The sequence below is a fragment of the Hyperolius riggenbachi genome, chromosome 2 (genome assembly GCF_040937935.1).
Source record: "Hyperolius riggenbachi isolate aHypRig1 chromosome 2, aHypRig1.pri, whole genome shotgun sequence".
Taxonomy (NCBI): domain Eukaryota; kingdom Metazoa; phylum Chordata; class Amphibia; order Anura; family Hyperoliidae; genus Hyperolius; species Hyperolius riggenbachi.
Genome location: NC_090647.1, coordinates 146,943,925 through 146,966,260, shown reverse-complemented (window position 1 = coordinate 146,966,260; position 22,336 = coordinate 146,943,925). Strand labels below are relative to the sequence as shown.

Below are 22,336 nucleotides of genomic sequence, written 5' to 3'. Positions count from 1 at the left end.
TGGAGGTTGCCTGCGGCCACACTAAGCCGAAAGCGCCCGCTCTCGTCAGATCGCGGAAGCTAAGCGGCTTCAGGCCTGGTTAGTAGCTGCATGGGAGACCGGCTGTGAACCCCAGGTGCTGCAGGCGTTTTTTGGGTTTGAGGCCCAATGGCTATGAGCACGCGTGGGAAGCCTCACCTTCAAGGCGCCGGAACGGCGCCCTGGAGGTTGCCTGCGGCCACACTAAGCCGAAAGCGCCCGCTCTCGTCAGATCGCGGAAGCTAAGCGGCTTCAGGCCTGGTTAGTAGCTGCATGGGACACCGACTGTGAACCCCAGGTGCTGCAGGCGTTTTTTTGGGTTTGAGGCCCAATCGCTATGAGCATGCGTGGGAAGCCTCACCTTCAAGACGCCGGACCGGCGCCTTGGAGGTTGCCTGCGGCCACACTAAGCCGAAAGCGCCCGCTCTCGTCAGATCGCGGAAGCTAAGCGGCTTCAGGCCTGGTTAGTAGCTGCATGGGAGACCGGCTGTGAACCCCAGGTGCTGCTGGCGTTTTTTTGGGTTTGAGGCCCAATGGCTATGAGCACGCGTGGGAAGCCTCACCTTCAAGGCGCCGGAGCTGCGCCTTGGAGGTTGCCTGCGGCCACACTAAGCCGAAAGCGCCCGCTCTCGTCAGATCGCGGAAGCTAAGCGGCTTCAGGCCTGGTTAGTAGCTGCATGGGAGACCGGCTGTGAACCCCAGGTGCTGCAGGCGTTTTTTTGGGTTTGAGGCCCAATGGCTATGAGCACGCGTGTGAAGCTTCACCTTCAAGGCGCCGAAACGGCGCCTTGGAGGTTGCCTGCGGCCACACTAAGCCGAAAGCGCCCGCTCTTGTCAGAGCGCGGAAGCTAAGCGGCTTCAGGCCTGGTTAGTAGCTGCATGGGAGACTGGCTGTGAACCCCAGGTGCTGCAGGCGTTTTTTTGGGTTTGAGGCCCAATGGCTATGAGCACGCGTGGGAAGCCTCACCTTCAAGGGGCCGGAACGGCGACTTGGAGGTTGCCTGCGGCCACACTAAGCCGAAAGCGCCCGCTCTCGTCAGATCGCGGAAGCTAAGCGGCTTCAGGCCTGGTTAGTAGCTGCATGGGAGACCGGCTGTGAACCCCAGGTGCTGCAGGCGTTTTTTTGGGTTTGAGGCCCAATGGCTATGAGCACGCGTGGGAAGCCTCACCTTCAAGGCCCCGGAACGGCGCCTTGGAGGTTGCCTGTGGCCACACTAAGCCGAAAGCGCCCGCTCTCGTCAGATCGTGGAAGCTAAGCGGCTTCAGGCCTGTTTAGTAGCTGCATGGGAGACCGGCTGTGAACCCCAGGTGATGCAGGTGTTTTTTTGGGTTTGAGGCCCAATGGCTATGAGCATGCATGGGAAGCCTCACCTTCAAGGCGCCGGAACGGCACCTTGGAGGTTGCCTGCAGCCACACTAAGCCGAAAGCGCCCGCTCTCGTCAGATCGCGGAAGCTAAGCGGCTTCAGGCCTGGTTAGTAGTTGCATGGGAGACCGGCTGTGAACCCCAGGTGCTGCAGGCTTTTTTTTGGGTTTGAGGCCCAATGGCAATGAGCACGCGTGGGAAGCCTCACCTTCAAGGCGCCGGAACGGCGCCCTGGAGGTTGCCTGCGGCCACACTAAGCCGAAAGCGCCCGCTTTCGTCAGATCGCGGAAGCTAAGCAGCTTCAGGCCTGGTTAGTAGCTGCATGGGAGACCGGCTATGAACCCCGGGTGCTGCAGGCGTTTTTTTGGGTTTGAGGCCCAATGGCTATGAGCACGCGTGGGAAGCCTCTCCTTCAAGGCGCCGGAACGGCGCCCTGGAGGTTGCCTGCGGCCACACTAAGCCGAAAGTGCCCGCTCTTGTCAGATCGCGGAAGCTAAGTGGCTTCAGGCCTGGTTAGTAGCTGCATGGGAGACCGGCTGAGAACCCCAGGTGCTGCAGGCGTTGTTTTGGGTTTGAGGCCCAATGGCTATGAGCACGCGTGGGAAGCCCTCACCTTCAAGGCGCCGGAACGGCGCCTTGGAGGTTGCCTGCGGCAACACTAAGCCGAAAGCGCCCGCTCTCGTCAGATCGCGGAAGCTAAGCGGCTTCAGGCCTGGTTAGTAGCTGCATGGGAGACCGGCTGTGAACCCCAGGTGCTGCAGGCGTTTTTTTGGGTTTGAGGCCCAATGGCTATGAGCACGCGTGGGAAGCCTCACCTTCAAGGCGCCGGAACGGCGCCCTGGAGGTTGACTGCGGCCACACTAAGCCGAAAGCGCCCGCTCTCGTCAGATTGCGGATGCTAAGCGGCTTCAGGCCTGGTTAGTAGCTGCGTGGGAGACCGGCTGTGAACCCCAGGTGCTGCAGGCGTTTTTTTGGGTTTGAGACCCAATGGCTATGAGCACGCGTGGGAAGCCTCACCTTCAAGGCGCCGGAACGGCGCCCTAGAGGTTGCCTGCGGCCACACTAAGCCGAAAGCGCCCGCTCTCGTCAGGTCGCGGAAGCTAAGCGGCTTCAGGCCTGGTTAGTAGCTGCATGGGAGACCGGCTGTGAACCCCAGGTGCTGCAGGCGTTTTTTTGGGTTTGAGGCCCAATGGCTATGAGCACGCGTGGGAAGCCTCACCTTCAAGGCGCCGAAACGGCGCCTTGGAGATTGCCTGTGGCCACACTAAGCCGAAAGCGCCTGCTCTCGTCAGATCGCGGAAGCTAAGCGGCTTCAGGCCTGGTTACTAGTAGCTGCATGGGAGACCGACTGTGAACCCCAGGTGCTGCAGGCGTTTTTTTGGGTTTGAGGCCCAATGGCTATGAGCACGCGTGTGAAGCCTCACCTTCAAGGCACCGGAACGGCGCCTTGGAAGTTCCCTGCGGCCACACTAAGCCGAAAGCGCCCGCTCTCGTCAGATCGCGGAAGCTAAGCGGCTTCAGGCCTGGTTAGTAGCTGCATGGGAGACCGGCTGTGAACCCCAGGTGCTGCAGGTGTTTTTTTGGGTTTGAGGCCCAATGGCTATGAGCACGCGTGGGAAGCCTCACCTTCAAGGCGCCGGAACGGCGCCTTGGAGGTTGCCTGCGGCCACACTAAGCTGAAAGCGCCCGCTCTCGTCAGATCGCGCAAGCTAAGCGGCTTCAGGCCTGGTTAGTAGCTGCATGGGAGACCGGCTGTGAACCCCAGGTGCTGCAGGCGTTTTTTTGGGTTTGAGACCCAATGGCTATGAGCACGCGTGGGAAGCCTCACCTTCAAGGCGCCGGAACGGCGCCCTGCAGGTTGCCTGCGGCCACACTAAGCCGAAAGCGCCCGCTCTCGTCAGATCGCGGAAGCTAAGCGGCTTCAGGCCTGGTTAGTAGCTGCATGGGAGACCGGCTGTGAACCCCAGTTGCTGCAGGTGTTTTTTGGGGTTTGAGGCCCAATGGCTATGAGCACGCGTGGGAAGCCTCACCTTCAAGGCGCCGGAACGGCGCCTTGTAGGTTACCTGCGGCCACACTAAGCCGAAAGCGCCTGCTCTCGTCAGATCGCGGAAGCTAAGCGGCTTCAGGCCTGGTTAGTAGCTGCATGGGAGACCGGCTGTGAACCCCAGGTGCTGCAGGTGTTTTTTTGGGTTTGAGGCCCAATGGCTATGAGCACGCGTGGGAAGCCTCACCTTCAAGGCGCCGGAACGGCGCCCTGGAAGTTGCCTGCGGCCACACTAAGCCGAAAGCGCCCGCTCTCGTCAGATCGCGGAAGCTAAGCGACTTCAGGCCTGGTTAGTAGCTGCATGGGAGACCGGCTGTGAACCCCAGGTGCTGCAGGCGTTTTTTTGGGTTTGAGGCCCAATGGCTATGAGCACGCGTGGGAAGCCTCACCTTCAAGGCGCCGGAACGGCGCCCTGGAGGTTGGCTGCGGCCACACTAAGCCGAAAGCGCCCGCTCTCGTCAGATCGAGGAAGCTAAGCGGCTTCAGGCCTGGTTAGTAGCTGCATGGGAGACCGGCTGTGAACCCCAGGTGCTGCAGGCGTTTTTTTGGGTTTGAGACCCAATGGCTATGAGCACGCGTGGAAAGCCTCACCTTCAAGGCGCCGGAACGGCGCCTTGGAGGTTGCCTGCGGCCACACTAAGCCGAAAGCGCCCGCTCTCATCAGATTGCGGAAGCTAAGCGGCTTCAGGCCTGGTTAGTAGCTGCATGGGAGACCGGCTGTGAACCCCAGGTGCTGCAGGCGTTTTTTTGGGTTTGAGGCCCAAAGGCTATGAGCACGCGTGGAGGCCACCTTCAAGGCGCCGGAACGGCGCCCTGAAGGTTGCCTGCGGCCACACTAAGCCGAAAGCGCCCGCTCTCGTCAGATCGTGGAAGCTAAGTGGCTTCAGGCCTGGTTAGTAGCTGCATGGGAGACCGGCTGTGAACCCCAGGTGCTGCAGGCGTTTTTTTGGGTTTGAGACCCAATGGCTATGAGCACGCGTGGGAAGCCTCACCTTCAAGGCGCCGGAACGGCGCCCTGGAGGTTGCCTGCGGCCACACTAAGCCGAAAGCGCCCGCTCTCGTCAGATCGCGGAAGCTAAGCGGCTTCAGGCCTGGTTAGTAGCTGCATGGGAGACCGGCTGTGAACCCCAGGTGCTGCAGGTGTTTTTTTGGGTTTGAGGCCCAATGGCTATGAGCACGCGTGGGAAGCCTCACCTTCAAGGCGCCGGAACGGCGCCTTGGAGGTTGCCTGCGGCCACACTAAGCCGAAAGCGCCCGCTCTCGTCAGATCGCGGAAGCTAAGCGGCTTCAGGCCTGCTTAGTAGCTGCATGGAAGACCGGCTGTGAACCCCAGGTGCTGCAGGCGTTTTTTTTGGGTTTGAGGCTCAATGGCTATGAGCACGCGTGGGAATCCTCACCTTCAAGGCGCCGTAGCGGCGCCCTGGAGGTTGCCTGCGGCCACACTAAGCCGAAAGCGCCCGCTCTCGTCAGATCGTGGAAGCTAAGCGGCTTCAGGCCTGGTTAGTAGCTGCATGGGAGACCGGCTGTGAACCCCAGGTGCTGTAGGCTTTTTTTTGGGTTTGAGGCCCAATGGCTATGAGCACGCGTGGGAAGCCTCACCTTCAAGGCGCCGGAACGGCGCCCTGGAGGTTGCCTGCGGCCGCACTAAGCCGAAAGCGCCCGCTCTCGTCAGATCGCGAAAGCTAAGCGGCTTCAGGCCTGGTTAGTAGCTGCATGGGAGACCGGCTGTGAACCCCAGGTGCTGCAGGCGTTTTTTTGGGTTTGAGGCCCAATGGCTATGAGCACGCGTGGGAAGCCTCACCTTCAAGGCGCCGGAACGGCGCCTTGGAGGTTGCCTGCGGCCACACTAAGCCGAAAACGCCCGCTCTCGTCAGATCGCGGAAGCTGAGCGGCTTCAGGCCTGGTTAGTAGCTGCATGGGAGACCGGCTGTGAACCCCAGGTGCTGCAGGTGTTTTTTTGGGTTTGAGGCCCAATGGCTATGAGCACGCGTGGGAAGCCTCAGCTTCAAGGCGCCGGAACGGCGCCTTGGAGGTTGCCTGCGGCCACACTAAGCCGAAAGCGCCCGCTCTCGTCAGATCGCGGAAGCTAAGCGGCTTCAGGCCTGGTTAGTAGCTGCATGGGAGACCGGCTGTGAACCCCAGGTGCTGCAGGCGTTTTTTTGGGTTTGAGACCCAATGGCTATGAGCACGCGTGGGAAGCCTCAGCTTCAAGGCGCCGGAACGGCGCCCTGGAGGTTGCCTGCGGCCACACTAAGCCGAAAGCGCCCGCTCTCGTCAGATTGCGGAAGCTAAGCGGCTTCAGGCCTGGTTAGTAGCTGCATGGGAGACCGGCTGTGAACCCCAGGTGCTGCAGTCGTTTTTTTGGGTTTGAGGCCCAATGGCTATGAGAACGCGTGGGAAGCCTCACCTTCAAGGCGCCAGAACGGCGCCTTGGAGGTTGCCTGCGGCCACACTAAGCCGAAAGCGCCCGCTCTCGTCAGATCGCGGAAGCTAAGCGGCTTCAGGCCTGGTTAGTAGCTGCATGGGAGACCGGCTGTGAACCCCAGGTGCTGCAGGTGTTTTTTTGGGTTTGAGGCCCAATGGCTGTGAGCACGCGTGGGAAGCCTCACCTTCAAGGCGCCGGAACGGCGCCCTGGAGGTTGCCTGCGGCCACACTAAGCCGAAAGCGCCTACTCTCGTCAGATCGCGGAAGCTAAGCGGCTTCAGGCCTGGTTAGTAGCTGCATGGGAGACCGGCTGTGAACCCCAGGTTCTGCAGGCGTTTTTTTGGGTTTGAGGCCCAATGGCTATGAGCACGCGTGGGAAGCCTCACCTTCAAGGCGCCGGAACGGCGCCCTGGAGGTTGCCTGCGGCCACACTAAGCCGAAAGCGCCTGCTCTCGTCAGATTGCGGAAGCTAAGCGGCTTCAGGCCTGGTTAGTAGCTGCATGGGAGACCGGCTGTGAACCCCAGGTGCTGCAGGCGTTTTTTTGGGTTTGAGACCCAATGGCTATGAGCACGCGTGGGAAGCCTCACCTTCAAGGCGCCGGAACGGCGCCCTGGAGGTTGCCTGCGGCCACACTAAGCCGAAAGCACCCGCTCTCGTCAGATTGCGGAAGCTAAGCGGCTTCAGGCCTGGTTAGTAGCTGCATGGGAGACCGGCTGTGAACCCCAGGTGCTGCAGGTGTTTTTTTGGGTTTGAGGCCCAATGGCTATGAGCACGCGTGGGAAGCCTCACCTTCAAGGCGCCGGAACGGCGCCTTGGAGGTTGCCTGCGGCCACACTAAGCCAAAAGCGCCCGCTCTCGTCAGATCGCGGAAGCTAAGCGGCTTCAGGCCTGGTTAGTAGCTGCATGGGAGACCGGCTGTGAACCCCAGGTGCTGCAGGCGTTTTTTGGGTTTGAGACCCAATGGCTATGAGCACGCGTGGGAAGCCTCACCTTCAAGGCGCCGGAACGGCGCCCTGGAGGTTCCCTGCGGCCACACTAAGCCGAAAGCGCCCGCTCTCGTCAGATCGCGGAAGCTAAGCGGCTTTAGGCCTGGTTAGTAGCTGCATGGGAGACCGGCTGTGAACCCCAGGTGCTGCAGGTGTTTTTTTGGGTTTGAGGCCCAATGGCTATGAGCACGCGTGGGAAGCCTCACCTTCAAGACGCCGGAACGGCGACTTGGAGGTTCCCTGCGGCCACACTAAGCCGAAAGCGCCCGCTCTCGTCAGATCGCGGAAGCTAAGCGGCTTCAGGCCTGGTTAGTAACTGCATGGGAGACCGGCTGTGAACCCCAGGTGCTGCAGGCGTTTTTTTGGGTTTGAGGCCCAATGGCTATGAGCACGCGTGGGAAGCCTCACCTTCAAGGCGCCGGAACGGCGCCCTGGAAGTTGCCTGCGGCCACACTAAGCCGAAAGCGCCTGCTCTCATCAGATCGCGGAAGCTAAGCGGCTTCAGGCCTGGTTAGTAGCTGCATGGGAGACCGGCTGTGAACCCCAGGTGCTGCAGGCGTTTTTTTGGGTTTGAGACCCAATGGCTATGAGCACGCGTGGGAAGCCTCACCTTCAAGGCGCCGGAACGGCGCCCTGGAGGTTGCCTGCGGCCACACTAAGCCGAAAGCGCCCGCTCTCGTCAGATCATGGAAGCTAAGCGGCTTCAGGCCTGGTTAGTAGCTGCATGGGAGACCGGCTGTGAACCCCAGGTGCTGCTGGCGTTTTTTTGGGTTTGAGGCCCAATGGCTATGAGCACGCGTGGGAAGCCTCACCTTCAAGGCGCCGGAACGGCGCCTTGAAGGTTGCCTGCGGCCACACTAAGCCGAAAGCGCCCGCTCTCGTCAGATCGTGGAAGCTAAGCGGCTTCAGGCCTGGTTAGTAGCTGCATGGGAGACCGGCTGTGAACCCCAGGTGCTGCAGGCGTTTTTTTGGGTTTGAGGCCCAATGGCTATGAGCACGCGTGGGAAGCCTCACCTTCAAGGCACCGGAACGGCGCCCTGGAGGTTGCCTGCGGCCACACTAAGCCGAAAGCGCCCGCTCTCGGCAGATCGCGGAAGCTAGGCGGCTTCAGGCCTGGTTAGTAGCTGCATGGGAGACCGGCTGTGAACCCCAGGTGCTGCAGGCGTTTTTTTGGGTTTGAGGCCCAATGGCTATGAGCACGCGTGGGAAGCCTCACCTTCAAGGCGCCGGAACGGCGCCTTAGAGGTTGCCTGCGGCCACACTAAGCCGAAAGCGCCCGCTCTCGTCAGATCGCGGAAGCTAAGCGGCTTCAGGCCTGGTTAGTAGCTGCATGGGAGACCGGCTGTGATCCCCAGGTGCTGCAGGCGTTTTTTTGGGTTTGAGGCCCAATGGCTATGAGCACGCGTGGGAAGCCTCACCTTCAAGGCGCCGGAACGGCGCCCTGGAGGTTGCCTGCGGCCACACTAAGCCGAAAGCGCCCGCTCTCGTCAGATCGCGGAAGCTAAGCGGCTACAGGCCTGTTTAGTAGCTGCATGGGAGACCGGCTGTGAACCCCAGGTGCTGCAGGCGTTTTTTGGGGTTTGAGGCCCAATGGCTATGAGCACGCGTGGGAAGCCTCACCTTCAAGGCGCCGGAACGGCGCCTTGGAGGTTGCCTGCGGCCACACTAAGCCGAAAGCGCCTGCTCTCGTCAGATCGCGGAAGCTAAGCGGCTTCAGGCCTGGTTAGTAGCTGCATGGGAGACCGGCTGTGAACCCCAGGTGCTGCAGGCGTTTTTTTGGGTTTGAGGCCCAATGGCTATGAGCACGCGTGGGAAGCCTCACCTTCAAGGCGCCGGAACGGCGCTCTGGAGGTTTCCTGCGGCCACACTAAGCCGAAAGCGCCTGCTCTCGTCAGATTGCGGAAGCTAAGCGGCTTCAGGCCTGGTTAGTAGCTGCATGGGAGACCGGCTGTGAACCCCAGGTGCTGCAGGCGTTTTTTTGGGTTTGAGACCCAATGGCTATGAGCACGCGTGGGAAGCCTCACCTTCAAGGCGCCGGAACGGCGCCCTGGAGGTTGCCTGCGGCCACACTAAGCCGAAAGCACCCGCTCTCGTCAGATTGCGGAAGCTAAGCGGCTTCAGGCCTGGTTAGTAGCTGCATGGGAGACCGGCTGTGAACCCCAGGTGCTGCAGGTGTTTTTTTGGGTTTGAGGCCCAATGGCTATGAGCACGCGTGGGAAGCCTCACCTTCAAGGCGCCGGAACGGCGCCTTGGAGGTTGCCTGCGGCCACACTAAGCCAAAAGCGCCCGCTCTCGTCAGATCGCGGAAGCTAAGCGGCTTCAGGCCTGGTTAGTAGCTGCATGGGAGACCGGCTGTGAACCCCAGGTGCTGCAGGCGTTTTTTGGGTTTGAGACCCAATGGCTATGAGCACGCGTGGGAAGCCTCACCTTCAAGGCGCCGGAACGGCGCCCTGGAGGTTCCCTGCGGCCACACTAAGCCGAAAGCGCCCGCTCTCGTCAGATCGCGGAAGCTAAGCGGCTTTAGGCCTGGTTAGTAGCTGCATGGGAGACCGGCTGTGAACCCCAGGTGCTGCAGGTGTTTTTTTGGGTTTGAGGCCCAATGGCTATGAGCACGCGTGGGAAGCCTCACCTTCAAGACGCCGGAACGGCGACTTGGAGGTTCCCTGCGGCCACACTAAGCCGAAAGCGCCCGCTCTCGTCAGATCGCGGAAGCTAAGCGGCTTCAGGCCTGGTTAGTAACTGCATGGGAGACCGGCTGTGAACCCCAGGTGCTGCAGGCGTTTTTTTGGGTTTGAGGCCCAATGGCTATGAGCACGCGTGGGAAGCCTCACCTTCAAGGCGCCGGAACGGCGCCCTGGAAGTTGCCTGCGGCCACACTAAGCCGAAAGCGCCTGCTCTCATCAGATCGCGGAAGCTAAGCGGCTTCAGGCCTGGTTAGTAGCTGCATGGGAGACCGGCTGTGAACCCCAGGTGCTGCAGGCGTTTTTTTGGGTTTGAGACCCAATGGCTATGAGCACGCGTGGGAAGCCTCACCTTCAAGGCGCCGGAACGGCGCCCTGGAGGTTGCCTGCGGCCACACTAAGCCGAAAGCGCCCGCTCTCGTCAGATCATGGAAGCTAAGCGGCTTCAGGCCTGGTTAGTAGCTGCATGGGAGACCGGCTGTGAACCCCAGGTGCTGCTGGCGTTTTTTTGGGTTTGAGGCCCAATGGCTATGAGCACGCGTGGGAAGCCTCACCTTCAAGGCGCCGGAACGGCGCCTTGGAGGTTGCCTGCGGCCACACTAAGCCGAAAGCGCCCGCTCTCGTCAGATCGTGGAAGCTAAGCGGCTTCAGGCCTGGTTAGTAGCTGCATGGGAGACCGGCTGTGAACCCCAGGTGCTGCAGGCGTTTTTTTGGGTTTGAGGCCCAATGGCTATGAGCACGCGTGGGAAGCCTCACCTTCAAGGCACCGGAACGGCGCCCTGGAGGTTGCCTGCGGCCACACTAAGCCGAAAGCGCCCGCTCTCGGCAGATCGCGGAAGCTAGGCGGCTTCAGGCCTGGTTAGTAGCTGCATGGGAGACCGGCTGTGAACCCCAGGTGCTGCAGGCGTTTTTTTGGGTTTGAGGCCCAATGGCTATGAGCACGCGTGGGAAGCCTCACCTTCAAGGCGCCGGAACGGCGCCTTAGAGGTTGCCTGCGGCCACACTAAGCCGAAAGCGCCCGCTCTCGTCAGATCGCGGAAGCTAAGCGGCTTCAGGCCTGGTTAGTAGCTGCATGGGAGACCGGCTGTGATCCCCAGGTGCTGCAGGCGTTTTTTTGGGTTTGAGGCCCAATGGCTATGAGCACGCGTGGGAAGCCTCACCTTCAAGGCGCCGGAACGGCGCCCTGGAGGTTGCCTGCGGCCACACTAAGCCGAAAGCGCCCGCTCTCGTCAGATCGCGGAAGCTAAGCGGCTACAGGCCTGTTTAGTAGCTGCATGGGAGACCGGCTGTGAACCCCAGGTGCTGCAGGCGTTTTTTGGGGTTTGAGGCCCAATGGCTATGAGCACGCGTGGGAAGCCTCACCTTCAAGGCGCCGGAACGGCGCCTTGGAGGTTGCCTGCGGCCACACTAAGCCGAAAGCGCCTGCTCTCGTCAGATCGCGGAAGCTAAGCGGCTTCAGGCCTGGTTAGTAGCTGCATGGGAGACCGGCTGTGAACCCCAGGTGCTGCAGGCGTTTTTTTGGGTTTGAGGCCCAATGGCTATGAGCACGCGTGGGAAGCCTCACCTTCAAGGCGCCGGAACGGCGCTCTGGAGGTTTCCTGCGGCCACACTAAGCCGAAAGCGCCCGCTTTCGTCAGATCGCGGAAGCTAAGCGGCTTCAGGCCTGGTTAGTAGCTGCATGGGAGACCGGCTGTGAACCCCAGGTGCTGCAGGCGTTTTTTTGGGTTTGAGGCCCAATGGCTATGAGCACGCGTGGGAAGCCTCACCTTCAAGGCGCCGGAACGGCGCTCTGGAGGTTGCCTGCGGCCACACTAAGCCGAAAGCGTCAGATCGCGGAAGCTAAGCGGCTTCAGGCCTGGTGAGTAGCTGCGTGGGAGACCGGCTGTGAACCCCAGGTGCTGCAGGCGTTTTTTTTGGGTTTGAGACCCAATGGCTATGAGCACGCGTGGGAAGCCTCACCTTCAAGGCGCCGGAACGGCGCTCTGGAGGTTTCCTGCGGCCACACTAAGCCGAAAGCGCCCGCTCTCGTCAGATCGCGGAAGCTAAGCGGCTTCAGGCCTGGTTAGTAGCTGCATGGGAGACCGGCTGTGAACCCCAGGTGCTGCAGGCGTTTTTTTGGGTTTGAGGCCCAATGGCTATGAGCACGCGTGGGAAGCCTCACCTTCAAGGCGCCGGAACGGCGCCCTGGAGGTTGCCTGCGGCCACACTAAGCCAAAAGCGCCCGCTCTCGTCAGATCGCGGAAGCTAAGCGGTTTCAGGCCTGGTTAGTAGCTGCATGGGAGACTGGCTGTGAACCCCAGGTGCTGCTGGCGTTTTTTTGGGTTTGAGGCCCAATGGCTATGAGCACGCGTGGGAAGCCTCACCTTCAAGGCGCCGGAACGGCGCCTTGGAGGTTGCCTGCGGCCACACTAAGCCGAAAGCGCCCGCTCTCGTCAGATCGTGGAAGCTAAGCGGCTTCAGGCCTGGTTAGTAGCTGCATGGGAGACCGGCTGTGAACCCTAGGTGCTGCAGGCGTTTTTTTGGGTTTGAGGCCCAATGGCTATGAGCACGCGTGGGAAGCCTCACCTTCAAGGCGCCGGAACGGCGCCCTGGAGGTTGCCTGCGGCCACACTAAGCCGAAAGCGCCCGCTCTCGGCAGATCGCGGAAGCTAGGCGGCTTCAGGCCTGGTTAGTAGCTGCATGGGAGACCGGCTGTGAACCCCAGGTGCTGCAGGCGTTTTTTTGGGTTTGAGGCCCAATGGCTATGAGCACGCGTGGGAAGCCTCACCTTCAAGGCGCCGGAACGGCGCCTTAGAGGTTACCTGCGGCCACACTAAGCCGAAAGCGCCCGCTGTCGTCAGATCGCGGAAGCTAAGCGGCTTCAGGCCTGGTTAGTAGCTGCATGGTAGACCGGCTGTGAACCCCAGGTGCTGCAGGTGTTTTTTTGGGTTTGAGGCCCAATGGCTATGAGCACGCGTGGGAAGCCTCACCTTCAAGGCGCCGGAACGGCGCCCTGGAGGTTGCCTGCGGCCACACTAAGCCGAAAGCGCCCGCTCTCGTCAGATCGCGGAAGCTAAGCGGCTACAGGCCTGTTTAGTAGCTGCATGGGAGACCGGCTGTGAACCCCAGGTGCTGCAGGCGTTTTTTTGGGTTTGAGGCCCAATGGCTATGAGCACGCGTGGGAAGCCTCACCTTCAAGGCGCCGGAACGGCGCCTTGGAGGTTGCCTGCGGCCACACTAAGCCGAAAGCGCCTGCTCTCGTCAGATCGCGGAAGCTAAGCGGCTTCAGGCCTGGTTAGTAGCTGCATGGGAGACCGGCTGTGAACCCCAGGTGCTGCAGGCGTTTTTTTGGGTTTGAGGCCCAATGGCTATGAGCACGCGTGGGAAGCCTCACCTTCAAGGCGCCGGAACGGCGCCTTGGAGGTTGCCTGCGGCCACACTAAGCCGAAAGCGCCTGCTCTCGTCAGATCGCGGAAGCTAAGCGGCTTCAGGCCTGGTTAGTAGCTGCATGGGAGACCGGCTGTGAACCCCAGGTGCTGCAGGCGTTTTTTTGGGTTTGAGGCCCAATGGCTATGAGCACGCGTGGGAAGCCTCACCTTCAAGGCGCCGGAACGGCGCTCTGGAGGTTTCCTGCGGCCACACTAAGCCGAAAGCGCCCGCTCTCGTCAGATCGCGGAAGCTAAGCGGCTTCAGGCCTGGTTAGTAGCTGCATGGGAGACCGGCTGTGAACCCCAGGTGCTGCAGGCGTTTTTTTGGGTTTGAGGCCCAATGGCTATGAGCACGCGTGGGAAGCCTCACCTTCAAGGCGCCGGAACGGCGCTCTGGAGGTTGCCTGCGGCCACACTAAGCCGAAAGCGTCAGATCGCGGAAGCTAAGCGGCTTCAGGCCTGGTGAGTAGCTGCGTGGGAGACCGGCTGTGAACCCCAGGTGCTGCAGGCGTTTTTTTTGGGTTTGAGACCCAATGGCTATGAGCACGCGTGGGAAGCCTCACCTTCAAGGCGCCGGAACGGCGCTCTGGAGGTTTCCTGCGGCCACACTAAGCCGAAAGCGCCCGCTCTCGTCAGATCGCGGAAGCTAAGCGGCTTCAGGCCTGGTTAGTAGCTGCATGGGAGACCGGCTGTGAACCCCAGGTGCTGCAGGCGTTTTTTGGGGTTTGAGGCCCAATGGCTATGAGCACGCGTGGGAAGCCTCACCTTCAAGGCGCCGGAACGGTGCCCTGGAGGTTGCCTGCGGCCACACTAAGCCAAAAGCGCCCGCTCTCGTCAGATCGCGGAAGCTAAGCGGTTTCAGGCCTGGTTAGTAGCTGCATGGGAGACTGGCTGTGAACCCCAGGTGCTGCTGGCGTTTTTTTGGGTTTGAGGCCCAATGGCTATGAGCACGCGTGGGAAGCCTCACCTTCAAGGCGCCGGAACGGCGCCTTGGAGGTTGCCTGCGGCCACACTAAGCCGAAAGCGCCCGCTCTCGTCAGATCGTGGAAGCTAAGCGGCTTCAGGCCTGGTTAGTAGCTGCATGGGAGACCGGCTGTGAACCCTAGGTGCTGCAGGCGTTTTTTTGGGTTTGAGGCCCAATGGCTATGAGCACGCGTGGGAAGCCTCACCTTCAAGGCGCCGGAACGGCGCCCTGGAGGTTGCCTGCGGCCACACTAAGCCGAAAGCGCCCGCTCTCGGCAGATCGCGGAAGCTAGGCGGCTTCAGGCCTGGTTAGTAGCTGCATGGGAGACCGGCTGTGAACCCCAGGTGCTGCAGGCGTTTTTTTGGGTTTGAGGCCCAATGGCTATGAGCACGCGTGGGAAGCCTCACCTTCAAGGCGCCGGAACGGCGCCTTAGAGGTTACCTGCGGCCACACTAAGCCGAAAGCGCCCGCTGTCGTCAGATCGCGGAAGCTAAGCGGCTTCAGGCCTGGTTAGTAGCTGCATGGTAGACCGGCTGTGAACCCCAGGTGCTGCAGGCGTTTTTTTGGGTTTGAGGCCCAATGGCTATGAGCACGCGTGGGAAGCCTCACCTTCAAGGCGCCGGAACGGCGCCCTGGAGGTTGCCTGCGGCCACACTAAGCCGAAAGCGCCCGCTCTCGTCAGATCGCGGAAGCTAAGCGGCTACAGGCCTGTTTAGTAGCTGCATGGGAGACCGGCTGTGAACCCCAGGTGCTGCAGGCGTTTTTTTGGGTTTGAGGCCCAATGGCTATGAGCACGCGTGGGAAGCCTCACCTTCAAGGCGCCGGAACGGCGCCTTGGAGGTTGCCTGCGGCCACACTAAGCCGAAAGCGCCTGCTCTCGTCAGATCGCGGAAGCTAAGCGGCTTCAGGCCTGGTTAGTAGCTGCATGGGAGACCGGCTGTGAACCCCAGGTGCTGCAGGCGTTTTTTTGGGTTTGAGGCCCAATGGCTATGAGCACGCGTGGGAAGCCTCACCTTCAAGGCGCCGGAACGGCGCTCTGGAGGTTTCCTGCGGCCACACTAAGCCGAAAGCGCCCGCTCTCGTCAGATCGCGGAAGCTAAGCGGCTTCAGGCCTGGTTAGTAGCTGCATGGGAGACCGGCTGTGAACCCCAGGTGCTGCAGGCGTTTTTTTGGGTTTGAGGCCCAATGGCTATGAGCACGCGTGGGAAGCCTCACCTTCAAGGCGCCGGAACGGCGCCTTGGAGGTTGCCTGCGGCCACACTAAGCCGAAAGCGCCTGCTCTCGTCAGATCGCGGAAGCTAAGTGGCTTCAGGCCTGGTTAGTAGCTGCATGGGAGACCGGCTGTGAACCCCAGGTGCTGCAGGCGTTTTTTTGGGTTTGAGGCCCAATGGCTATGAGCACGCGTGGGAAGCCTCACCTTCAAGGCGCCGGAACGGCGTTCTGGAGGTTGCCTGCGGCCACACTAAGCCGAAAGCGTCAGATCGCGGAAGCTAAGCGGCTTCAGGCCTGGTGAGTAGCTGCATGGGAGACCGGCTGTGAACCCCAGGTGCTGCAGGCGTTTTTTTGGGTTTGAGACCCAATGGCTATGAGCACGCGTGGGAAGCCTCACCTTCAAGGCGCCGGAACGGCGCTCTGGAGGTTTCCTGCGGCCACACTAAGCCGAAAGCGCCCGCTCTCGTCAGATCGCGGAAGCTAAGCGGCTTCAGGCCTGGTTAGTAGCTGCATGGGAGACCGGCTGTGAACCCCAGGTGCTGCAGGCGTTTTTTTGGGTTTGAGGCCCAATGGCTATGAGCACGCGTGGGAAGCCTCACCTTCAAGGCGCCGGAACGGCGCCTTGGAGGTTGCCTGCGGCCACACTAAGCCGAAAGCGCCCGCTCTCGTCAGATCGCGGAAGCTAAGCGGCTTCAGGCCTGGTTAGTAGCTGCATGGGAGACCGGCTGTGAACCCCAGGTGCTGCAGGCATTTTTTTGGGTTTGAGGCCCAATGGCTATGAGCACGCGTGGGAAGCCTCACCTTCAAGGTTGCCTGCGGCCACACTAAGCCAAAAGCGCCCGCTCTCGTCAGATTGCGGAAGCTAAGCGGCTTCAGGCCTGGTTAGTAGCTACATGGGAGACCGGCTGTGAACCCCAGGTGCTGCAGGCGTTTTTTTGGGTTTGAGGCCCAATGGCTATGAGCACACGTGGGAAGCCTCACCTTCAAGGCGCCGGAACGGCGCCTTGGAGGTTGCCTGCGGCCACACTAAGCCGAAAGCGTCAGATTGCGGAAGCTAAGCGGCTTCAGGCCTGGTTAGTAGCTGCATGGGAGACCGGCTGTGAACCCCAGGTGCTGCAGGCGTTTTTTTGGGTTTGAGGCCCAATGGCTATGAGCACGTGTGGGAAGCCTCACCTTCAAGGCGCCGGAACGGCGCCCTGGAGGTTGCCTGCGGCCACACTAAGCCTAAAAGCGCCCGCTCTCGTCAGATCGCGGAAGCTAAGCGCCTTCAGGCCTGGTTAGTAGCTGCATGGGAGACCGGCTGTGAACCCCAGGTGCTGCAGGCGTTTTTTTGGGTTTGAGACCCAATGGCTATGAGCACGCGTGGGAAGCCTCACCTTCAAGGCGCCGGAACGGCACCCTGGAGGTTGCCTGCGGCCACACTATGCCGAAAGCGCCCGCTCTCGTCAGATCGCGGAAGCTAAGCGGCTTCAGGCCTGGTTAGTAGCTGCATGGGAGACCGGCTGTGAACCCCAGGTGCTGCAGGCGTTTTTTTGGGTTTGAGGCCCAATGGCTATGAGCACGCGTGGGAAGCCTCACCTTCAAGGCGCCGGAACGGCGCCTTGGAGGTTGCCTGCGGCCACACTAAGCCGAAAGCGCCCGCTCTCGTCAGATCGCGGAAGCTAAGCGGCTTCAGGCCTGGTTAGTAGCTGCATGGGAGACCGGCTGTGAACCCCAGGTGCTGCAGGCGTTTTTTTGGGTTTGAGGCCCAATGGCTATGAGCACGCGTGGGAAGCCTCACCTTCAAGGCGCCGGAACGGCGCCCTGGAGGTTGCCTGCGGCCACACTAAGCCGAAAGCGCCTGCTCTCGTCAGATCGCGGAAGCTAAGCGGCTTCAGGCCTGGTTAGTAGCTGCATGGGAGACCGCCTGTGAACCCCAGGTGCTGCAGGCATTTTTTTGGGTTTGAGGCCCAATGGCTATGAGCACGCGTGGGAAGCCTCACCTTCAAGGCGCCGGAACGGCGCCTTGGAGGTTGCCTGCGGCCACACTAAGCCGAAAGCGCCCGCTCTCGTCAGATCGCGGAAGCTAAGCGGCTTCAGGCCTGGTTAGTAGCTGCATGGGAGACCGGCTGTGAACCCCAGGTGCCGCAGGCGTTTTTTTGGGTTTGAGGCCCAATGGCTATGAGCACGCGTGGGAAGCCTCACCTTCAAGGCGCCGGAACGGCGCCCTGGAGGTTGCCTGCGGCCACACTAAGTCGAAAGCGCCCGCTCTCGTCAGATCGCGGAAGCTAAGCGGCTTCAGGCCTGGTTAGTAGCTGCATGGGAGACCGGCTGTGAACCCCAGGTGCTGCAGGCGTTTTTTTGGGTTTGAGACCCAATGGCTATGAGCACGCGTGGGAAGCCTCACCTTCAAGGCGCCGGAACGGCGCCCTGGAGGTTGCCTGCGGCCACACTAAGCCGAAAGCGCCCGCTCTCATCAGATCGCGGAAGCTAAGCGGCTTCAGGCCTGGTTAGTAGCTGCATGGGAGACCGGCTGTGAACCCCAGGTGCTGCAGGTGTTTTTTTGGGTTTGAGGCCCAATGGCTATGAGCACGCGTGTGAAGCCTCACCTTCAAGGCGCCGGAACGGCGCCTTGGAGGTTGCCTGCGGCCACACTAAGCCAAAAGCGCCTGCTCTCGTCAGATCGCGGAAGCTAAGCGGCTTCAGGCCTGGTTAGTAGCTGCATGGGAGACTGGCTGTGAACCCCAGGTGCTGCAGGTGTTTTTTTGGGTTTGAGGCCCAATGGCTATGAGCATGCGTGGGAAGCCTCACCTTCAAGGCGCCGGAACGGCGCCTTGGAGGTTGCCTGCGGCCACACTAAGCCGAAAGCGCCCGCTCTCGTCAGATCGCGGAAGCTAAGCGGCTTCAGGCCTGGTTAGTAGCTGCATGGGAGACCGGCTGTGAACTCCAGATGCTGCAGGCGTTTTTTTGGGTTTGAGGCCCAATGGCTATGAGCACGCGTGGGAAGCCTCACCTTCAAGGCGCCGGAACGGCGCCCTGGAGGTTGCCTGTGGCCACACTAAGCCGAAAGCGCCCGCTCTCGTCAGATCGTGGAAGCTAAGCGGCTTCAGGCCCGGTTAGTAGCTGCATGGGAGACTGGGTGTGAACCCCAGGTGCTGCAGGTGTTTTTTTGGGTTTGAGGCCCAATGGCTATGAGCACGCGTGTGAAGCCTCACCTTCAAGGCGCCGGAACGGCGCCCTGGAGGTTGCCTGCGGCCACACTAAGCCGAAAGCGCCCGCTCTCGTCAGATCGCAGAAGCTAAGCGGCTTTAGGCCTGGTTAGTAGCTGCATGGGAGACCGGCTGTGAACCCCAGGTGCTGCAGGCGTTTTTTTGGGTTTGAGGCCCAATGGCTATGAGCATGCGTGGGAAGCCTCACCTTCAAGGCGCCGGAACGGCGCCCTGGAGGTTGCCTGCGGCCACACTAAGCCGAAAGCGCCCGCTTTCGTCAGATCGTGGAAGCTAAGCGGCTTCAGGCCTGGTTAGTAGCTGCATGGGGGACCGGCTGTGAACCCCAGGTGCTGCAGGCGTTTTTTTGGGTTTGAGGCCCAATGGCTATGAGCACGCGTGGGAAGCCTCACCTTCAAGGCGCCGGAACGGCGCCCTGGAGGTTGCCTGCGGCCACACTAAGCCGAAAGCGCCCGCTCTCGTCAGATTGCGGAAGCTAAGCGGCTTCAGGCCTGGTTAGTAGCTGCATGGGAGATCGGCTGTGAACCCCAGGTGCTGCAGGCGTTTTTTTGGGTTTGAGGCCCAATGGCTATGAGCACGCGTGGGAAGCCTCACCTTTAAGGCGCCGGAACGGCGCCTTGGAGGTTTCCTGCGGCCACACTAAGCCGAAAGCGCCCGCTCTCGTCAGATCGCGGAAGCTAAGCGGCTTTAGGCCTGGTTAGTAGCTGCATGGGAGACTGGCTGTGAACCCCAGGTGCTGCAGGCGTTTTTTTGGGTTTGAGGCCCAATGGCTATGAGCACGCGTGGGAAGCCTCACCTTCAAGGCGCCGGAACGGCGCCCTGGAGGTTGCCTGCGGCCACACTAAGCCGAAAGCGCCCGCTCTCGTCAGATCGTGGAAGCTAAGCGGCTTCAGGCCTGGTTAGTAGCTGCATGGGAGACTGGCTGTGAACCCCAGGTGCTGCAGGCGTTTTTTTGGGTTTGAGGCCCAATGGCTATGAGCACGAGTGGAAAGCCTCACCTTCAAGGCGCCGGAACGGCGCCCTGGAGGTTACCTGCGGCCACACTAAGCCGAAAGCGCCCGCTCTCGTCAGATCGCGGAAGCTAAGCGGCTTCAGGCCTGATTAGTAGCTGCATGGGAGACCGGCTGTGAACCCCAGGTGCTGCAGGTGTTTTTTTGGGTTTGAGGCCCAATGGCTATGAGCACGCGTGGGAAGCCTCACCTTTAAGGCGCCGGAACGGCGCCTTGGAGGTTGCCTGCGGACACACTAAGCCGAAAGCGCCCGCTCTCGTCAGATCGCGGAAGCTAAGCGGCTTCAGGCCTGGTTAGTAGCTGCATGGGAGACTGGCAGTGAACCCCCGGTGCTGCAGGTGTTTTTTTGGGTATGAGGCCCAATGGCTATGAGCATGCGTGGGAAGCCTCACCTTCAAGGCGCCGGAACGGCGCTTTGGCGGTTGCTTGCGGCCACACTAAGCCGAAAGCGCCCGCTCTCGACAGATTGCGGAAGCTAAGCGGCTTCAGGCCTGGTTAGTAGCTGCATGGGAGACCGGCTGTGAACCCCAGGTGCTGCAGGCGTTTTTTTGGGTTTGAGGCCCAATGGCTATGAGCACGCGTGGGAAGCCTCACCTTCAAGGCGCCGGAACGGCGCCTTGGAGGTTGCCTGCGGCCACACTAAGCCGAAAGCGCCTGCTCTCGTCATATCGTGGAAGTTAAGCGGCTTCAGGCCTGGTTAGCAGCTGCATGGGAGACCGGCTGTGAACCCCAGGTGCTGCAGGCGTTTTTTTGGGTTTGAGGCCCAATGGCTATGAGCATGCGTGGGAAGCCTCACCTTCAAGGCGCCGGAACGGCGCCTTGGAGGTTGCCTGCGGCCACACTAAGCCGAAAGCGCCTGCTTTCGTCAGATTACGGAAGCTAAGCGGCTTCAGGCCTGGTTAGTAGCTGCATGGGAGACCGGCTGTGAACCCCAGGTGCTGCAGGCGTTTTTTTTGGGTTTGAGGCCCAATGGCTATGAGCACGCGTGGGAAGCCTCACCTTCAAGGCGCCGGAACGGCGCCTTGGAGGTTGCCTGCGGCCACACTAAGCCGAAAGCGCCTGCTCTCGTCAGATTGCGGAAGCTAAGCGGCTTCAGGCCTGGTTAGTAGCTGCTTGGGAGACCGGTTGTGAACCCCAGGTGCTGCAGGCGTTTTTTTGGGTTTGAGGCCCAATGGCTATGAGCACGCGTGGGAAGCCTCACCTTCAAGGCGCCGGAACGGCGCCCTGGAGGTTGCCTGAGGCCACACTAAGCCGAAAGCGCCCGCTCTCGTCAGATCGCGGAAGCTAAGCGGCTTCAGGCCTGGTTAGTAGCTGCATGGGAGACTGGCTGTAAACCCCAGGTGCTGCAGGCGTTTTTTTGGGTTTGAGGCCCAATGGCTATGAGCACGCGTGGGAAGCCTCACCTTCAAGGCGCCGGAACGGCGCCCTGGAGGTTGCCTGCGGCCACACTAAGCCGAAAGCGCCCGCTCTCGTCAGATCGCGGAAGGTAAGCGGCTTCAGGCCTGGTTAGTAGCTGCATGGGAGACCGGCTGTGAACCCCAGGTGCTGCAGGCGTTTTTTTGGGTTTGAGGCCCAATGGCTATGAGCACGCGTGGGAAGCCTCACCTTCAAGGCGCTGGAACGGCGCCTTGGAGGTTGCCTGCGGCCACACTAAGGCGAAAGCGCCCGCTCTCGTCAGATCGCGGAAGCTAAGTGGCTTCAGGCCTGGTTAGTAGCTGCATGGGAGACCGGCTGTGAACCCCAGGTGCTGCAGGCGTTTTTTTGGGTTTGAGGCCCAATGGCTATGAGCACGCGTGGGAAGCCTCACCTTCAAGGCGCCGGAACGGCGCACTGGAAGTTGCCTGCGGCCACACTAAGCCGAAAGCGCCCGCTCTCGTCAGATCGCGGAAGCTAAGCGGCTTCAGGGCTGGTTAGTAGCTGCATGGGAGACCGGCTGTGAACCCCAGGTGCTGCAGGTGTTTTTTTGGGTTTGAGACCCAATGGCTATGAGCACGCGTGGGAAGCCTCACCTTCAAGGCGCCGGAACGGCGCCCTGGAGGTTGCCTGCGGCCACACTAAGCCGAAAGCGCCCGCTCTCGTCAGATCGCGGAAGCTAAGCGGCTTCAGGCCTGGTTAGTAGCTGCATGGGAGACCGGCTGTGAACCCCAGGTGCTGCAGGTGTTTTTTTGGGTTTGAGACCCAATGGCTATGAGCACGCGTGGGAAGCCTCACCTTCAAGGCGCCGGAACGGCGCCCTGGAGGTTGCCTGCGGCCACACTAAGCCGAAAGCGCCCGCTCTCGTCAGATCGTGGAAGCTAAGCGGCTTCAGGCCTGGTTAGTAGCTGCATGGGAGACCGGCTGTGAACCCCAGGTGCTGCAGGCGTTTTTTTGGGTTTGAGGCCCAATGGCTATGAGCACGCGTGGGAAGCCTCACCTTCAAGGCGCTGGAACGGCGCCTTGGAGGTTGCCTGCGGCCACACTAAGGCGAAAGCGCCCGCTCTCGTCAGATCGCGGAAGCTAAGCGGCTTCAGGCCTGGTTAGTAGCTGCATGGGAGACCGGCTGTGAACCCCAGGTGCTGCAGGCGTTTTTTTGGGTTTGAGGCCCAATGGCTATGAGCACGCGTGGGAAGCCTCACCTTCAAGGCGCCGGAACGGCGCCCTGAAGGTTGCCTGCGGCCACACTAAGCCGAAAGCGCTCGCTCTCATCAGATCGCGGAAGCTAAGCGGCTTCAGGCCTGGTTAGTAGCTGCATGGGAGACTGGCTGTGAACCCCAGGTGCTGCAGGTGTTTTTTTGGGTTTGAGACCCAATGGCTATGAGCACGCGTGGGAAGCCTCACCTTCAAGGCGCCGGAACGGCGCCCTGGAGGTTGCCTGCGGCCACACTAAGCCGAAAGCGCCCGCTCTCGTCAGATCGCGGAAGCTAAGCGGCTTCAGGCCTGGTTAGTAGCTGCATGGGAGACTGGCTGTGAACCCCAGGTGCTGCAGGCGTTTTTTTGGGTTTGAGGCCCAATGGCTATGAGCACGCGTGGAAAGCCT

The 22,336-nt window shown here is 61.1% G+C and overlaps 13 non-coding genes and 94 pseudogenes across 13 annotated transcripts; all 107 read left to right on the top strand.

The window, feature by feature from the left end:
* The first annotated feature begins 8 nt into the window (after nt 1-8).
* On the top strand, nt 9-127 carry LOC137552907 (5S ribosomal RNA). The gene has a single exon (XR_011027189.1). It is a non-coding gene; the product is annotated as a 5S ribosomal RNA (ribosomal RNA).
* An 82-nt stretch (nt 128-209) lies between these two features.
* On the top strand, nt 210-328 carry LOC137557695 (5S ribosomal RNA; annotated as a pseudogene).
* Nucleotides 329-411: 83 nt separating this feature from the next.
* Nucleotides 412-530, top strand: LOC137558260 (5S ribosomal RNA; annotated as a pseudogene).
* An 83-nt stretch (nt 531-613) lies between these two features.
* LOC137552895 (5S ribosomal RNA) lies at nt 614-732 on the top strand. Its single transcript, XR_011027187.1, has one exon. It is a non-coding gene; the product is annotated as a 5S ribosomal RNA (ribosomal RNA).
* Nucleotides 733-815: 83 nt separating this feature from the next.
* LOC137550689 (5S ribosomal RNA) lies at nt 816-934 on the top strand (annotated as a pseudogene).
* Nucleotides 935-1,017: 83 nt separating this feature from the next.
* Nucleotides 1,018-1,136, top strand: LOC137552883 (5S ribosomal RNA). Its single transcript, XR_011027185.1, has one exon. It is a non-coding gene; the product is annotated as a 5S ribosomal RNA (ribosomal RNA).
* An 83-nt stretch (nt 1,137-1,219) lies between these two features.
* LOC137553063 (5S ribosomal RNA) lies at nt 1,220-1,338 on the top strand (annotated as a pseudogene).
* An 83-nt stretch (nt 1,339-1,421) lies between these two features.
* On the top strand, nt 1,422-1,540 carry LOC137549267 (5S ribosomal RNA). The gene has a single exon (XR_011026797.1). It is a non-coding gene; the product is annotated as a 5S ribosomal RNA (ribosomal RNA).
* Nucleotides 1,541-1,623: 83 nt separating this feature from the next.
* On the top strand, nt 1,624-1,742 carry LOC137551371 (5S ribosomal RNA; annotated as a pseudogene).
* An 83-nt stretch (nt 1,743-1,825) lies between these two features.
* LOC137550591 (5S ribosomal RNA) lies at nt 1,826-1,944 on the top strand (annotated as a pseudogene).
* An 84-nt stretch (nt 1,945-2,028) lies between these two features.
* Nucleotides 2,029-2,147, top strand: LOC137557642 (5S ribosomal RNA; annotated as a pseudogene).
* An 83-nt stretch (nt 2,148-2,230) lies between these two features.
* LOC137551626 (5S ribosomal RNA) lies at nt 2,231-2,349 on the top strand (annotated as a pseudogene).
* Nucleotides 2,350-2,432: 83 nt separating this feature from the next.
* On the top strand, nt 2,433-2,551 carry LOC137558187 (5S ribosomal RNA; annotated as a pseudogene).
* Nucleotides 2,552-2,634: 83 nt separating this feature from the next.
* On the top strand, nt 2,635-2,756 carry LOC137551732 (5S ribosomal RNA; annotated as a pseudogene).
* An 83-nt stretch (nt 2,757-2,839) lies between these two features.
* Nucleotides 2,840-2,958, top strand: LOC137558985 (5S ribosomal RNA; annotated as a pseudogene).
* Nucleotides 2,959-3,041: 83 nt separating this feature from the next.
* On the top strand, nt 3,042-3,160 carry LOC137549184 (5S ribosomal RNA; annotated as a pseudogene).
* Nucleotides 3,161-3,243: 83 nt separating this feature from the next.
* LOC137549440 (5S ribosomal RNA) lies at nt 3,244-3,362 on the top strand (annotated as a pseudogene).
* Nucleotides 3,363-3,445: 83 nt separating this feature from the next.
* LOC137558300 (5S ribosomal RNA) lies at nt 3,446-3,564 on the top strand (annotated as a pseudogene).
* An 83-nt stretch (nt 3,565-3,647) lies between these two features.
* On the top strand, nt 3,648-3,766 carry LOC137558910 (5S ribosomal RNA; annotated as a pseudogene).
* Nucleotides 3,767-3,849: 83 nt separating this feature from the next.
* LOC137551313 (5S ribosomal RNA) lies at nt 3,850-3,968 on the top strand (annotated as a pseudogene).
* Nucleotides 3,969-4,051: 83 nt separating this feature from the next.
* Nucleotides 4,052-4,170, top strand: LOC137557656 (5S ribosomal RNA; annotated as a pseudogene).
* An 80-nt stretch (nt 4,171-4,250) lies between these two features.
* Nucleotides 4,251-4,369, top strand: LOC137548640 (5S ribosomal RNA; annotated as a pseudogene).
* Nucleotides 4,370-4,452: 83 nt separating this feature from the next.
* LOC137557297 (5S ribosomal RNA) lies at nt 4,453-4,571 on the top strand (annotated as a pseudogene).
* Nucleotides 4,572-4,654: 83 nt separating this feature from the next.
* Nucleotides 4,655-4,773, top strand: LOC137549131 (5S ribosomal RNA; annotated as a pseudogene).
* An 84-nt stretch (nt 4,774-4,857) lies between these two features.
* Nucleotides 4,858-4,976, top strand: LOC137547897 (5S ribosomal RNA; annotated as a pseudogene).
* An 83-nt stretch (nt 4,977-5,059) lies between these two features.
* LOC137548549 (5S ribosomal RNA) lies at nt 5,060-5,178 on the top strand (annotated as a pseudogene).
* An 83-nt stretch (nt 5,179-5,261) lies between these two features.
* On the top strand, nt 5,262-5,380 carry LOC137549627 (5S ribosomal RNA; annotated as a pseudogene).
* An 83-nt stretch (nt 5,381-5,463) lies between these two features.
* Nucleotides 5,464-5,582, top strand: LOC137552872 (5S ribosomal RNA). Its single transcript, XR_011027182.1, has one exon. It is a non-coding gene; the product is annotated as a 5S ribosomal RNA (ribosomal RNA).
* Nucleotides 5,583-5,665: 83 nt separating this feature from the next.
* LOC137548490 (5S ribosomal RNA) lies at nt 5,666-5,784 on the top strand (annotated as a pseudogene).
* An 83-nt stretch (nt 5,785-5,867) lies between these two features.
* On the top strand, nt 5,868-5,986 carry LOC137557295 (5S ribosomal RNA; annotated as a pseudogene).
* Nucleotides 5,987-6,069: 83 nt separating this feature from the next.
* Nucleotides 6,070-6,188, top strand: LOC137552599 (5S ribosomal RNA; annotated as a pseudogene).
* An 83-nt stretch (nt 6,189-6,271) lies between these two features.
* On the top strand, nt 6,272-6,390 carry LOC137548577 (5S ribosomal RNA; annotated as a pseudogene).
* Nucleotides 6,391-6,473: 83 nt separating this feature from the next.
* Nucleotides 6,474-6,592, top strand: LOC137559082 (5S ribosomal RNA; annotated as a pseudogene).
* Nucleotides 6,593-6,675: 83 nt separating this feature from the next.
* LOC137558937 (5S ribosomal RNA) lies at nt 6,676-6,794 on the top strand (annotated as a pseudogene).
* Nucleotides 6,795-6,876: 82 nt separating this feature from the next.
* On the top strand, nt 6,877-6,995 carry LOC137557952 (5S ribosomal RNA; annotated as a pseudogene).
* An 83-nt stretch (nt 6,996-7,078) lies between these two features.
* Nucleotides 7,079-7,197, top strand: LOC137548348 (5S ribosomal RNA; annotated as a pseudogene).
* An 83-nt stretch (nt 7,198-7,280) lies between these two features.
* Nucleotides 7,281-7,399, top strand: LOC137556826 (5S ribosomal RNA). Its single transcript, XR_011029464.1, has one exon. It is a non-coding gene; the product is annotated as a 5S ribosomal RNA (ribosomal RNA).
* Nucleotides 7,400-7,482: 83 nt separating this feature from the next.
* LOC137551430 (5S ribosomal RNA) lies at nt 7,483-7,601 on the top strand (annotated as a pseudogene).
* Nucleotides 7,602-7,684: 83 nt separating this feature from the next.
* Nucleotides 7,685-7,803, top strand: LOC137558626 (5S ribosomal RNA; annotated as a pseudogene).
* An 83-nt stretch (nt 7,804-7,886) lies between these two features.
* Nucleotides 7,887-8,005, top strand: LOC137551192 (5S ribosomal RNA; annotated as a pseudogene).
* Nucleotides 8,006-8,088: 83 nt separating this feature from the next.
* Nucleotides 8,089-8,207, top strand: LOC137548227 (5S ribosomal RNA; annotated as a pseudogene).
* Nucleotides 8,208-8,290: 83 nt separating this feature from the next.
* LOC137559347 (5S ribosomal RNA) lies at nt 8,291-8,409 on the top strand (annotated as a pseudogene).
* Nucleotides 8,410-8,492: 83 nt separating this feature from the next.
* Nucleotides 8,493-8,611, top strand: LOC137557788 (5S ribosomal RNA; annotated as a pseudogene).
* An 83-nt stretch (nt 8,612-8,694) lies between these two features.
* LOC137550615 (5S ribosomal RNA) lies at nt 8,695-8,813 on the top strand (annotated as a pseudogene).
* An 83-nt stretch (nt 8,814-8,896) lies between these two features.
* LOC137559081 (5S ribosomal RNA) lies at nt 8,897-9,015 on the top strand (annotated as a pseudogene).
* An 83-nt stretch (nt 9,016-9,098) lies between these two features.
* LOC137558936 (5S ribosomal RNA) lies at nt 9,099-9,217 on the top strand (annotated as a pseudogene).
* Nucleotides 9,218-9,299: 82 nt separating this feature from the next.
* Nucleotides 9,300-9,418, top strand: LOC137557951 (5S ribosomal RNA; annotated as a pseudogene).
* An 83-nt stretch (nt 9,419-9,501) lies between these two features.
* Nucleotides 9,502-9,620, top strand: LOC137548347 (5S ribosomal RNA; annotated as a pseudogene).
* Nucleotides 9,621-9,703: 83 nt separating this feature from the next.
* On the top strand, nt 9,704-9,822 carry LOC137556825 (5S ribosomal RNA). The gene has a single exon (XR_011029463.1). It is a non-coding gene; the product is annotated as a 5S ribosomal RNA (ribosomal RNA).
* Nucleotides 9,823-9,905: 83 nt separating this feature from the next.
* Nucleotides 9,906-10,024, top strand: LOC137551429 (5S ribosomal RNA; annotated as a pseudogene).
* Nucleotides 10,025-10,107: 83 nt separating this feature from the next.
* Nucleotides 10,108-10,226, top strand: LOC137558624 (5S ribosomal RNA; annotated as a pseudogene).
* Nucleotides 10,227-10,309: 83 nt separating this feature from the next.
* Nucleotides 10,310-10,428, top strand: LOC137551190 (5S ribosomal RNA; annotated as a pseudogene).
* Nucleotides 10,429-10,511: 83 nt separating this feature from the next.
* Nucleotides 10,512-10,630, top strand: LOC137548226 (5S ribosomal RNA; annotated as a pseudogene).
* An 83-nt stretch (nt 10,631-10,713) lies between these two features.
* On the top strand, nt 10,714-10,832 carry LOC137559346 (5S ribosomal RNA; annotated as a pseudogene).
* Nucleotides 10,833-10,915: 83 nt separating this feature from the next.
* Nucleotides 10,916-11,034, top strand: LOC137557787 (5S ribosomal RNA; annotated as a pseudogene).
* Nucleotides 11,035-11,117: 83 nt separating this feature from the next.
* On the top strand, nt 11,118-11,236 carry LOC137548149 (5S ribosomal RNA; annotated as a pseudogene).
* A 276-nt stretch (nt 11,237-11,512) lies between these two features.
* On the top strand, nt 11,513-11,631 carry LOC137557857 (5S ribosomal RNA; annotated as a pseudogene).
* Nucleotides 11,632-11,714: 83 nt separating this feature from the next.
* LOC137552100 (5S ribosomal RNA) lies at nt 11,715-11,833 on the top strand (annotated as a pseudogene).
* Nucleotides 11,834-11,916: 83 nt separating this feature from the next.
* LOC137548707 (5S ribosomal RNA) lies at nt 11,917-12,035 on the top strand (annotated as a pseudogene).
* Nucleotides 12,036-12,118: 83 nt separating this feature from the next.
* Nucleotides 12,119-12,237, top strand: LOC137551189 (5S ribosomal RNA; annotated as a pseudogene).
* Nucleotides 12,238-12,320: 83 nt separating this feature from the next.
* Nucleotides 12,321-12,439, top strand: LOC137551713 (5S ribosomal RNA; annotated as a pseudogene).
* Nucleotides 12,440-12,522: 83 nt separating this feature from the next.
* LOC137559344 (5S ribosomal RNA) lies at nt 12,523-12,641 on the top strand (annotated as a pseudogene).
* Nucleotides 12,642-12,724: 83 nt separating this feature from the next.
* Nucleotides 12,725-12,843, top strand: LOC137557786 (5S ribosomal RNA; annotated as a pseudogene).
* An 83-nt stretch (nt 12,844-12,926) lies between these two features.
* On the top strand, nt 12,927-13,045 carry LOC137557785 (5S ribosomal RNA; annotated as a pseudogene).
* Nucleotides 13,046-13,128: 83 nt separating this feature from the next.
* Nucleotides 13,129-13,247, top strand: LOC137557856 (5S ribosomal RNA; annotated as a pseudogene).
* Nucleotides 13,248-13,523: 276 nt separating this feature from the next.
* LOC137557855 (5S ribosomal RNA) lies at nt 13,524-13,642 on the top strand (annotated as a pseudogene).
* Nucleotides 13,643-13,725: 83 nt separating this feature from the next.
* Nucleotides 13,726-13,844, top strand: LOC137552099 (5S ribosomal RNA; annotated as a pseudogene).
* An 83-nt stretch (nt 13,845-13,927) lies between these two features.
* Nucleotides 13,928-14,046, top strand: LOC137548706 (5S ribosomal RNA; annotated as a pseudogene).
* Nucleotides 14,047-14,129: 83 nt separating this feature from the next.
* LOC137551188 (5S ribosomal RNA) lies at nt 14,130-14,248 on the top strand (annotated as a pseudogene).
* Nucleotides 14,249-14,331: 83 nt separating this feature from the next.
* Nucleotides 14,332-14,450, top strand: LOC137552828 (5S ribosomal RNA; annotated as a pseudogene).
* Nucleotides 14,451-14,533: 83 nt separating this feature from the next.
* Nucleotides 14,534-14,652, top strand: LOC137559343 (5S ribosomal RNA; annotated as a pseudogene).
* An 83-nt stretch (nt 14,653-14,735) lies between these two features.
* On the top strand, nt 14,736-14,854 carry LOC137557784 (5S ribosomal RNA; annotated as a pseudogene).
* An 83-nt stretch (nt 14,855-14,937) lies between these two features.
* On the top strand, nt 14,938-15,056 carry LOC137557854 (5S ribosomal RNA; annotated as a pseudogene).
* Nucleotides 15,057-15,139: 83 nt separating this feature from the next.
* On the top strand, nt 15,140-15,258 carry LOC137548029 (5S ribosomal RNA; annotated as a pseudogene).
* Nucleotides 15,259-15,533: 275 nt separating this feature from the next.
* LOC137557852 (5S ribosomal RNA) lies at nt 15,534-15,652 on the top strand (annotated as a pseudogene).
* An 83-nt stretch (nt 15,653-15,735) lies between these two features.
* Nucleotides 15,736-15,854, top strand: LOC137557157 (5S ribosomal RNA). The gene has a single exon (XR_011029533.1). It is a non-coding gene; the product is annotated as a 5S ribosomal RNA (ribosomal RNA).
* A 61-nt stretch (nt 15,855-15,915) lies between these two features.
* On the top strand, nt 15,916-16,034 carry LOC137549955 (5S ribosomal RNA; annotated as a pseudogene).
* Nucleotides 16,035-16,309: 275 nt separating this feature from the next.
* On the top strand, nt 16,310-16,429 carry LOC137551652 (5S ribosomal RNA; annotated as a pseudogene).
* An 83-nt stretch (nt 16,430-16,512) lies between these two features.
* Nucleotides 16,513-16,631, top strand: LOC137558464 (5S ribosomal RNA; annotated as a pseudogene).
* Nucleotides 16,632-16,714: 83 nt separating this feature from the next.
* On the top strand, nt 16,715-16,833 carry LOC137552860 (5S ribosomal RNA). Its single transcript, XR_011027181.1, has one exon. It is a non-coding gene; the product is annotated as a 5S ribosomal RNA (ribosomal RNA).
* Nucleotides 16,834-16,916: 83 nt separating this feature from the next.
* On the top strand, nt 16,917-17,035 carry LOC137555247 (5S ribosomal RNA). The gene has a single exon (XR_011027941.1). It is a non-coding gene; the product is annotated as a 5S ribosomal RNA (ribosomal RNA).
* Nucleotides 17,036-17,118: 83 nt separating this feature from the next.
* Nucleotides 17,119-17,237, top strand: LOC137549588 (5S ribosomal RNA). The gene has a single exon (XR_011026833.1). It is a non-coding gene; the product is annotated as a 5S ribosomal RNA (ribosomal RNA).
* Nucleotides 17,238-17,320: 83 nt separating this feature from the next.
* LOC137557065 (5S ribosomal RNA) lies at nt 17,321-17,439 on the top strand (annotated as a pseudogene).
* Nucleotides 17,440-17,522: 83 nt separating this feature from the next.
* On the top strand, nt 17,523-17,641 carry LOC137556692 (5S ribosomal RNA). The gene has a single exon (XR_011029332.1). It is a non-coding gene; the product is annotated as a 5S ribosomal RNA (ribosomal RNA).
* Nucleotides 17,642-17,724: 83 nt separating this feature from the next.
* LOC137551960 (5S ribosomal RNA) lies at nt 17,725-17,843 on the top strand (annotated as a pseudogene).
* An 83-nt stretch (nt 17,844-17,926) lies between these two features.
* On the top strand, nt 17,927-18,045 carry LOC137547557 (5S ribosomal RNA; annotated as a pseudogene).
* An 83-nt stretch (nt 18,046-18,128) lies between these two features.
* Nucleotides 18,129-18,247, top strand: LOC137552042 (5S ribosomal RNA; annotated as a pseudogene).
* An 83-nt stretch (nt 18,248-18,330) lies between these two features.
* LOC137558586 (5S ribosomal RNA) lies at nt 18,331-18,449 on the top strand (annotated as a pseudogene).
* An 83-nt stretch (nt 18,450-18,532) lies between these two features.
* Nucleotides 18,533-18,651, top strand: LOC137549071 (5S ribosomal RNA; annotated as a pseudogene).
* An 83-nt stretch (nt 18,652-18,734) lies between these two features.
* On the top strand, nt 18,735-18,853 carry LOC137548955 (5S ribosomal RNA; annotated as a pseudogene).
* An 83-nt stretch (nt 18,854-18,936) lies between these two features.
* Nucleotides 18,937-19,055, top strand: LOC137547644 (5S ribosomal RNA; annotated as a pseudogene).
* Nucleotides 19,056-19,138: 83 nt separating this feature from the next.
* LOC137548890 (5S ribosomal RNA) lies at nt 19,139-19,257 on the top strand (annotated as a pseudogene).
* Nucleotides 19,258-19,340: 83 nt separating this feature from the next.
* LOC137556862 (5S ribosomal RNA) lies at nt 19,341-19,459 on the top strand. Its single transcript, XR_011029500.1, has one exon. It is a non-coding gene; the product is annotated as a 5S ribosomal RNA (ribosomal RNA).
* Nucleotides 19,460-19,542: 83 nt separating this feature from the next.
* Nucleotides 19,543-19,661, top strand: LOC137552734 (5S ribosomal RNA; annotated as a pseudogene).
* Nucleotides 19,662-19,744: 83 nt separating this feature from the next.
* Nucleotides 19,745-19,863, top strand: LOC137550744 (5S ribosomal RNA; annotated as a pseudogene).
* An 83-nt stretch (nt 19,864-19,946) lies between these two features.
* LOC137554091 (5S ribosomal RNA) lies at nt 19,947-20,065 on the top strand (annotated as a pseudogene).
* An 83-nt stretch (nt 20,066-20,148) lies between these two features.
* Nucleotides 20,149-20,267, top strand: LOC137552696 (5S ribosomal RNA; annotated as a pseudogene).
* An 84-nt stretch (nt 20,268-20,351) lies between these two features.
* LOC137550028 (5S ribosomal RNA) lies at nt 20,352-20,470 on the top strand (annotated as a pseudogene).
* Nucleotides 20,471-20,553: 83 nt separating this feature from the next.
* LOC137551637 (5S ribosomal RNA) lies at nt 20,554-20,672 on the top strand (annotated as a pseudogene).
* Nucleotides 20,673-20,755: 83 nt separating this feature from the next.
* Nucleotides 20,756-20,874, top strand: LOC137557711 (5S ribosomal RNA; annotated as a pseudogene).
* An 83-nt stretch (nt 20,875-20,957) lies between these two features.
* Nucleotides 20,958-21,076, top strand: LOC137549151 (5S ribosomal RNA; annotated as a pseudogene).
* An 83-nt stretch (nt 21,077-21,159) lies between these two features.
* Nucleotides 21,160-21,278, top strand: LOC137550679 (5S ribosomal RNA; annotated as a pseudogene).
* Nucleotides 21,279-21,361: 83 nt separating this feature from the next.
* LOC137557294 (5S ribosomal RNA) lies at nt 21,362-21,480 on the top strand (annotated as a pseudogene).
* Nucleotides 21,481-21,563: 83 nt separating this feature from the next.
* Nucleotides 21,564-21,682, top strand: LOC137558623 (5S ribosomal RNA; annotated as a pseudogene).
* Nucleotides 21,683-21,765: 83 nt separating this feature from the next.
* Nucleotides 21,766-21,884, top strand: LOC137559378 (5S ribosomal RNA; annotated as a pseudogene).
* Nucleotides 21,885-21,967: 83 nt separating this feature from the next.
* On the top strand, nt 21,968-22,086 carry LOC137548616 (5S ribosomal RNA; annotated as a pseudogene).
* Nucleotides 22,087-22,169: 83 nt separating this feature from the next.
* Nucleotides 22,170-22,288, top strand: LOC137558371 (5S ribosomal RNA; annotated as a pseudogene).
* Nucleotides 22,289-22,336: the final 48 nt, after the last annotated feature.